The sequence below is a fragment of the Cebus imitator genome, unplaced genomic scaffold, assembly GCF_001604975.1.
Source record: "Cebus imitator isolate Cc_AM_T3 unplaced genomic scaffold, Cebus_imitator-1.0 Scaffold367, whole genome shotgun sequence".
Classification (NCBI taxonomy): domain Eukaryota; kingdom Metazoa; phylum Chordata; class Mammalia; order Primates; family Cebidae; genus Cebus; species Cebus imitator.
The window spans coordinates 1416718-1424240 of NW_016107682.1; the positions used below are offsets into that span (position 1 = coordinate 1416718).

The 7523-nt window shown below is 37.0% G+C and overlaps 1 protein-coding gene across 4 annotated transcripts in view; it reads left to right on the plus strand.

Moving 5' to 3' along the window:
- Positions 1-7523, plus strand: part of FGFR1OP2 (FGFR1 oncogene partner 2) — a 27742-nt gene that overhangs the window by 5769 nt on the left and 14450 nt on the right. The window contains exon 2 of one of the 4 annotated variants that reach the window (XM_037730902.1): positions 5965-6009. The exons of the other annotated variants lie outside the window; for them this stretch is intronic. The gene's annotated coding sequence lies outside the window, so the exon portion shown is untranslated. The remainder of the gene's footprint in view (positions 1-5964; positions 6010-7523) is intronic. 4 annotated transcript variants of the gene reach the window in all.

The window sequence follows — 7523 nt, forward strand, 5'->3', positions numbered from 1 at the left end:
TGCCCAGCTAATTTTTTGTAGTTTTAGTAGAGACGGGGTTTCACCACGTTGACCAGGATGGTCTCGATCTCTTGACCTCGTGATCCACCCGCCTCCGCCTCCCAAAGTGCTGGGATTACAGGCTTGAGCCACCACGCCCGGCGGATGCTGAATATTTTTATAATATTCCATTTGGTATGCCTAAGTGGTTTTCTTTTTCAGTGGATTACACTGATTTTGAAAACTGAGACAACCTTGAATCTGGAATAAACTTCAATTAGTCATGGTATATTACTCTCATTATATGTTGCCGAATTTGAGTTACTAATATTTTCTTACGGGTTTTTCATTTATGTTAATGAAGGATATTAGTCTGTGGTTTTCTTGTATTATCTTTGGTTTTGGTATCAGTAATACTGCCATCATTTTAAATGTACAAGTATTTTCTTCTACTTTTCTTTTTTTTAAGGGACTGTGTAATATTGGTGTTATTTCTTCTTTAAATGTATGAAAGAATTTGTCCTTGAAGCCATCTGGGTCTGGAGATTTTTTGCAGAAGATTTCTAATTACAAATTCAGTTTCTTAAAGTAGTTATAATAGGACTATTCATAGTTGTGCATTTCATCTTGTGTGACTTTATGTAGTTTGTTTTTTTTTTTGAGGAATTTATCCATTTCATTTAAATTATCCAATTCATGTGTGTGGAATTTATTATTGTATTCACTTATCCTTTGAATTGAATTAGAGGTCTGTAGTGATATCTCTTCTTTCCTGGTATCCCTTCTTTCCATTAGTAATCTATGTCTGCTCTCTTTTTTTCCTTAGTTCATTTTGCAGGAGGTTTTTCCATTTTAATTTTTTTCAAAGAACTGGCTTTTGATTTCATTGGGTTTTCTCTGTTGCTTTCCTATTTTCAATTTAACTGATTTCTACTCTTTATTACTGCCTTCTCTTTTCTTAGGGTTTATTTTGCTCTTCTTCAAGTTCCTAAAGGTTGAGACTTACATAATTGATTAGAGATCTTTCTAGTTTTCTAATATAAGCATTTAATGCTATAAATTTGCTTCAAAGTGCAGCTTTACATAGATGCCAAAATTTTTGATATTTTATATTTTCATGTTTATTTAGATCAAAGTATCTTCCAATTTCCAGAGACTTCCTTTTTGACTTACTATATAGAAGTACATTGTTTAACTTCCAAATGTTTGGAGATTTTCTTGTTTTGTCTTAATAATTTAGTTTAATTTCATTATAATCAGAGAGTGTAATTTGTACCGGCCTGGTGTGGTGGCTCATGCCTGTAATCTTAGCACTTTGGGAGGCCGAGGTGAGTGGATCACCTGAAGTCAGGTGTTCAAGACCAGCTTGGCCAACTGGTGAAACCCCATCTCTACTAAAAATACAAAAATTAGCTGAGCCTGGTGATGAACTCCTGTAATCCCAGCTACTCGGGAGGCTGAGGCAGGAGAACCGCTTGAACCCGGGAGGCAGAGGTTGCAATGAGCCAAGATGATGCCATTACACTCCAGCCTGGGTGAAAAAAGCAAAACTCCATCTCAAAAAAAAAAAGCATAATTTGTATGGTTACAGTTCTTTTAAATTTGTTAAGGTTTGTTTTGCGACCCATAATACAATTGGTCCTTGTGAATGTCTTGTGTACTTAAAAAGAATGTGTACTCTGTTGTTGTTTGTTATAGCATTTCATAAATATCAGTTCAAGCCAGTTACTTGTTGATGTTCATTTTGCCTCTATTCTTGCTGACTTTTGCCAGTTACTGAGAAAGGGGTGTTTAATTTTTCAGCAGTAAGGGTGGATATGCCTGTTTATCTTTTCAGTTAGTGCTTTGTGTTTTGAAGCTCTTTAATTATAGTTGTATATACTTTTAGGATTCTTATGTCTTTCTTCTTGGTGAATTGGGCTTTTTATCATTATGTAATGTTCCTCTCTCCCTGGTAATTTTCTTTTCTGTGAAGTTCACTTAATCTGACATTTATTTTTTGAGGCAGAGTCTTACCCTGTTGTCCTCGCCAGAGTGTAGTAGCATGATCATGGCTCACTGCAGCCTCAACCTCCTGGGCTTAGGTGATCCTCCTACCTCTACCTCCCAGCTAGCTGCGGATGCTGGTGTCCACCACCACACCCAGTTAATTTTTTGTATTCTTAGTAGAGATGGGGTTTCGCCATGTTTCCCAGGCGCTCTGGAAACCCTGGGTTCATGAGCTGCCAGCCTCAGTCTCCCAAAGTGCTGGGATTATATGGGTGTGGGCCACTGCTCCTGGCCTTGTCTGATATTATGTAGCCACTCTAGCTCTTTACTTAAATATAACACCTTTATTAAGATACGTAATTCACATACCATACTGCTCACCTATTTAAAGCGTACACTTTTAGGATTTTCAGTATATTCAGAGTTGTGTAACCATCACCAAAATCAATTTTAGAACGTTTTTTGCCTGCAAAAAGAAACCATATGTTCATTAACAGTCACTTCTCATTCCTCTTGCCTTTTCCTAATTCCCCAGCCCTAGACATCCACTAATCTATTTTCAGCCTGTGTGGATTTGCCTCTTCTGGACATTTTATATAAATGGTGTCATACATTGTCTTTGTGACTGAATTCTTTCACTTAGCACTTAGCATAATTTCTTCAATTTTCATCCATGTTGTAGCATGTGTCAGGACATCATTCCTTCTACTTTTTTTTTTTTTTTCCAAATATTCCACTGTATGAACCCATCATATTTATTCATTTATCAGTTGGTGGAAATTTGGGTTAATCCTACTTTTGGGCCATTATGACTAATAATGCTGTGAACATTTATGTACAGTTTTTTGCGTTGACATACTTTCATTTTCTTGGTAAATATCTAGGAGTGGAATTGTTGGATCACATGTTTAACCTTTTGAAGAATTGCCAGACTGTTTTCCAGAGTGGCTATACCATTTCACATCCTTCGTATCCTAGCCAACACCTACTATCTTTTGTATTATAGCCATCCTGCTAGGCGTATCTCACTGTGGTTTTGAATTGCATTTCACTGATGGCTAGTTATGTTGACCATGTTTTCATGTTCTTATTAGCCCCCAGCTTTCTTTTGACTAGTATTTTTATAGTATATCCTCTTTTTCATCGTTTTAACTTTTTTTTTTTTTTTAATTGAGACAGGGTCTCACTCTGTTGCCCAAGCAGTAATGCATGGGCACAGTCAGGGTTCACTGTAGCCTCACCCTTACAAGTAGCTAGGACTACAGGCATATGTCACCATACCCAGTTAATTTTTTAATTTTTTGTGGTGACAGGGTTTTACCATGTTGCCCAGGCTGGTCTGGAATTCCTGAGCTTAAGCTATCCTCCCATCTCGGCCTCCCAAAGTGCTGGGATTCATGAACCACTACGCCTGGCCCATCCTTTTACTTTAACCTACCCATATCATATTTAAAGTGGGTTTCATATAAACAATGCATAGTTGGGTACTCTTTTTAAATTATGATAATCTGTCTCAATCCATGTGTTGAGGACATTCATATTTAGTGAAATTATTAATGTTTGGATTTAGTTCTGCTGTCTTAGCATTTGTTTTCTTTTTGTTCCTTTGAAATTCCTTTGTTTTGCCTTTTCTCTGCCTTTTGGGTTATTGAACACTTTTTAATTCATTTTAATCTATTGTGGTTTTGACTGTTATCTCTGTACAGTTATTTTAGGGATCTCTTAGGAATTACAATGTATGTACATTTTTAAGTCTACTTAAAATTGATATTTTTACAACTTCAAGTGAAATGTAGAAATCTGATCACTATATAGGCCCTTTTAGCCTCCTCCTGTCTTGTCGTAGTTATGTATTTCCCTACATAAATAAAAAATCTCATTAGATAAATATTATAATTCTTGTTTTTAAACATTAGACATTTAAAAGAACTGAGAGGAAAATATTTACCCAGATATTTACAATTTCTGTCACTCTTCCTTCATTCCTAATGTTCTAAGTTTTCTTCTAATAACACTTTGCTTCTATCTGAAGAGTGTTCTTTATAATAAGACTACTGGAAATTCTTTCTCTTCAGCTGAGAATGATTTTTATTTCACCTTCATATATGAAACATATTTTTCCTGGATATAGAATTTTGGGTTGACAGGTCTGTCCTTTCAGCATTTTGAAAGTGTTGTTACACTTTTTACTGGCCTTCATTTCTGATGGGAAACCAAATTGTTCTTTATGAGTAATGTGTCATTTTTCTCTGGCTTTTTTCTTTTTTTTTTTTTTTGAGACAGAGTTTCACTCATGTTACCCAGGCTGGAGTGCAATGGCCCGATCTCGGCTCACCGCAACCTCCGCCTCCTGGGTTCAGGCAATTCTCCTGCCTCAGCCTCCCGAGTAGCTGGGATTACAGGCACGCGCCACCATGCCCAGCTAATTTTTTGTATTTTTAGTAGAGACGGGGTTTCACCACGTTGACCAGGATGGTCTCGATCTCTTGACCTCGTGATCCACCCGCCTCGGCCTCCCAAAGTGCTGGGATTACAGGCTTGAGCCACCGCGCCCGGCCTCTCTGGCTTCTTTCAAGATTTTCTCTTTGTTTTTAGTTTTCAGAAATGTGATTACAATGTGTCTGGACTTAGATCTTGTTGGAAACTCCTGCTTGGGGTTCCCTGGAAACTGGAAATGATGAAGACAAGGTTTCTTAGAAAGAAGCAAAGTATTGCATCATCAAAATGTATAAGTTTCAACTGTTGCAGTTAAATATGTTCTTATAGTATTGGATGACAAGTTAGAATGCCCTCGGGAGAATACACAAAATATAGTATTTTAGTCATTGTGAATATTGTGTATTTTCACTAAGGGACTCTTCTAAGGTATTCATAACATAAATATACTATTACTAGTATATTTAAGAATATTGCCCAGCATAGTAGCATGCGCCTGTAGTCTCAGCTACTAGGGAGACTAAAGTGGAGGATCTTTGGAGTCTAGGAGTTCCAGCCCAGGTGACAACAAGACCTCATCTCTAAAAACAATTACAATTAAAATAATAATAATAATAGTACATACTCCTAAACCATATAGAGAGGCAAGTCTTCATAGAGATGTTCAGAAAGTTGTTCAGGAATGGCTTTAGTCCTTGCTTCACCATTACAGGTTTTCTCTTTTTTCTTTTCTTCTTCTTCTTTTCTTTCTTTTTTTTTTTTTTTGAAACCGAGTTTTGTTTTTGTTGCCTAGGCTGGAGTGCAATGGTGTGATTTTGGCTCACTGCATCCTCCGCCTCCCAGATACAATCAATTCTCCTGTCTCAGCCTCCCAAGTAGCCCAGATTACCGGCATGCACCACCACACCCGGCTAATTTTTTTGTGTTTAGTAGAGATGGAGTTTCACCATGGTCGTCAGGCTGGTCATGAACTCTTGACCTCAGGTGATCCATCTGCTTCGGCCTCCCATAGTGCTGGGATTACAGGCATATGCCACTGTGCCTGGCCTACAGTTTTTCCAGATTAATTTATTTACAAATGAAGCATAACTGACCAGTGTCCTATGCTATCCAAGGTAAGTTTTTCCATCTATATTTAATATTGTGGCCATTTTTTTCTACTTAAATGAAATGTTTCATGGAGTAGTGTCTGTTTGAGGTTTTATGTGGTGCTATCAAGTAGCCACTCTGGTTGTGTCAGTTTTTATCTTCATGGATCTTACAACTTGGTGGTCATATGGTTCTTTTGAAATTTGACAGGCCGAATTTGGTGTATTTGTCATGGAATCTTTGAATTTCTTGATGAATTTATTTTATAGTTTTATATGAGTCCTTTGCGTAAGGATGTTTAGTCAAAGCATCCTATTTATAGTAATGAACTTTAAGGGATTTCTATGGTATCTACAATATTGTTTCTACCTTTATGATAGCAGTTATATTAGGCAGCTACCATCAAGCCATCAAGAAGTTAATGTACTCGTTGTTTTTAAAGGATATCTGAGGAACGTCTTTTCTTTGCAGAATTTCAGAGAAGTGGGTTATTCTAAAAGCGTATCAGCTATAAGTGTATGTATTTGCTTTTATTTTAGTAAGTTGTTCTATCTTAGAGGACCACAGTTAAGTCATTTGATCAATCTGACTTCTTGTAAGAAATTGAATTTTATCAGAGTGACTGAAGTACATATTGCAATCAAGCCTGATATTGCTGATTTTTGTTTTTAAGATAAACCCATTAACAAACAATAAAGTCAGGATTTAGTACTAGAAAATTCAAAAGTTTTGCTTTAGGCTTGAATACTTCCTGTCTTATGGAATCACAATCATGAGATTTTCCTTGCAATAGGTAAAGGTTGCTGGATTAATACTGTTATTCCAGTGGATGGTAATATGAAAAAGAGAGCATAACAATATTTCATAATTACCATAATTACTCAAATGATAGAAAATTTGGATGGTTTCCTTTAACAATAGGGATTTACTGTGCATGGTAACATGAGGTTTAAAGGCCTAATATAAACTGTGAAGATGCTGCGATCAGTTCAGTTGAGGTTTGTAATTGCTTTGAGGCAAGCTAAACCGTAGCTGCTGAATTAAGGTATACGATTTCTTTTGTTTGTTTGTTTTAGACGGAGTCTCACTCTTGCCCAGGCTGGAGTGCAGTGGCACGATGGCTCACTGCAACCTCCGCCACCCAGGTTTAAGTGATTCTCCTGCCTCAGCCTCCTAAATAGCTGGGATTACAGGCATCCACCACCATGCACAGCTTGCTTGCTTGCTTGCTGATTGACTGATTGAGACAGAGTCTCACTCTGTTGCCCAGGCTGTAGTTCAGTGGTGTGATCTTGGCTCACTGCAACTTCCACCTCCCAGGTTCAAGCGATTCTGCTGACTCAGCCTCCTGAATAGCTGGGATTACAGGCACCCACCATCACGCCTGTCTAATTTTTGTATTTTTAGTAGAGACGGTGTTTCACCATGTTGGCCAGGCTGGTCTTGAACTCCTGACTTAAAGTGATGTGCCCTCCTCGGCCTTCCAAAGTGCTGGAATTACATGCATGAGCCACTGCACCCAGCCTAAGGTATATGATATAATAGGCAATGGGGTTTTGATGCTATGTTGTTAATACTACCAGAACACAGTACGCTATTGTTGTACTCCAAAAAGCGTTATGTTTATGTAGGAAGACTATCTAAACTGAGGGCTATCTAGTTATCTGATCATGTATAGGACCTTATTGCATTTAATTTAGAAACACATCCTATCTGTTACATTTGTAGATGTTATGCTTCAGTGCACAAAGAATGATTCTTCTGATAGTGGTCTCAGCCATATCATTTACAGATTAGGACTTCAGAGAGTTTTATTACTTAAGTTCTATTAAACCAAGATAAACTTTATTTTCTCTCAAATCTTTTACAGTTTGTTGTAGAATTTCAAATTTGTCTTTTATTACTTTCACCATCTGTTACAACCTGTTATTTTTACTATAAAATGAATTTTTTGGGTTATATTATTTTTTCTTATTAAAAGTCAGTCCCCGTTTTTCTTTCTTTCTTCTTTTTCTTTCTTCTTCTTTTTT